The 1,637-nt window shown below is 46.9% G+C and overlaps 1 long non-coding RNA gene across 1 annotated transcript; it reads right to left on the minus strand.

The window, feature by feature from the left end:
- Window positions 1-551: 551 nt before the first annotated feature.
- On the minus strand, window positions 552-1,289 carry LOC143773582 (uncharacterized). The gene is made up of 3 exons (XR_013215242.1): window positions 1,122-1,289; window positions 809-1,050; window positions 552-730 (listed from the first exon to the last, which is right to left on the minus strand). It is a non-coding gene; the product is annotated as an uncharacterized LOC143773582 (long non-coding RNA).
- Window positions 1,290-1,637: the final 348 nt, after the last annotated feature.

Here is a 1,637-nt window from a genome sequence, read left to right on the forward strand (position 1 = left end):
TAAAGCGATCCCTCAGTGACCGCCACCGCTTCCTAACCTTTCCACCTGTGAAGACAAGAATAAAAAAGAAAAAAAAAATTGGTAAATGCAATACATTACAGTCAGCTCAAAACATCACTGAGAAGTGAATACTTACATAGTTTGCTCTGCTGCTGTGGATGAAGGTCCTCACACCTTGGAAAGATGTTATGACACACTTCGTCCCAGAGCCGACGGGTGACACCGGTATCGGCATGCCTGCGGTCAGCCATGTTCCACAGCGGCTCCCGCTCGCGAACCTCCTCGATGAGACTGTCAATGTCGATGTCATCATCGAACTCCTCTGCGGGAGCATGCTGTGAAGCCTGTGCAAAAAAAGAAGAAGAAAAACAAACAAATTAGTACACTGAAACACTAAAGTACCAATAGAATCCCCCTCCAAAAAAAAACCTCACTGATGGCCGACCGCGGCGACGATTCTGCCGACTCTGGGAGCGGCTGGGAGAACCTTCACGATTTGCTGACTGGTCAGCAGCAGCAGCAGCAGGAGACTGAAATAAAGGAAACAAATTCTCAGTAATGTAGGCATATATTTTCTGTGTTTAGTTATGTATGAAAATCTGTTTTGTGTATGGTGCAGTGTGATGTGTGAAGCAACTGTTTCACCACTACTTACACTTGGTTCCTCCTCCACTTGCATCTCTCCACCCATCTCGCCCCCTTCTGACAGCTCCTCATCTGATTCAGCTTCCTGTTGAAACATAATTTATGCATGTAGTGATCGATAAAAATGTAATTTAAAAAAAAAACATTTTTTGTGTTAACTTACCGATACACGCTGTTGCTGTGGAGGAGGGCTGTCAGAAGAGGACATTGTTGCTCAAGCTTAATGCGGCTGTGGTCCTGGTGTATCTGTAAGTTAAAAGACACTTGCAATCTGCTCTACACATTGAAGTAGCAGATTTGGGGTCTTCAAAACTTACTTGAAAAGATTGGTGGCTGTGGTCCTGGTGGGCAGGTCCTGGTTGGGACTAGAGGCGGCGGCTTGCTGCGGCTGTGGTCCTGGTGTATCTGCAAGTTAAAAGACACTTGCAATCTGCTCTACACATTGAAGTAGCAGATTTGGGGTCTTCAAAACTTACTTGAAAAGATTGGTGGCTGTGGTCCTGGTGGGCAGGTCCTGGTTGGGACTAGAGGCGGCGGCTTGCTGCGGCTGTGGTCCTGGTGTATCTGTAAGTTAAAAGACACTTGCAATCTGCTCTACACATTGAAGTAGCAGATTTGGGGTCTTCAAAACTTACTTGAAAAGATTGGTGGCTGTGGTCCTGGTGAGCAGGTCCTGGTTGGGACTAGAGGCGGCGGCTTGCTGCGGCTGTGGTCCTGGTGTATCTGTAAGTTAAAAGACACTTGCAATCTGCTCTACACATTGAAGTAGCAGATTTGGGGTCTTCAAAACTTACTTGAAAAGATTGGTGGCTGTGGTCCTGGTGGGCAGGTCCTGGTTGGGACTAGAGGCGGCGGCTTGCTGCGGCTGTGGTCCTGGTGTATCTGTAAGTTAAAAGACACTTGCAATCTGCTCTACACATTGAAGTAGCAGATTTGGGGTCTTCAAAACTTACTTTGAAAGATTAAGATGTGGGTATGGCTGTGGTCCTGTG

The sequence above is a fragment of the Ranitomeya variabilis genome, chromosome 5 (genome assembly GCF_051348905.1).
Source record: "Ranitomeya variabilis isolate aRanVar5 chromosome 5, aRanVar5.hap1, whole genome shotgun sequence".
NCBI classification, from domain to species: domain Eukaryota; kingdom Metazoa; phylum Chordata; class Amphibia; order Anura; family Dendrobatidae; genus Ranitomeya; species Ranitomeya variabilis.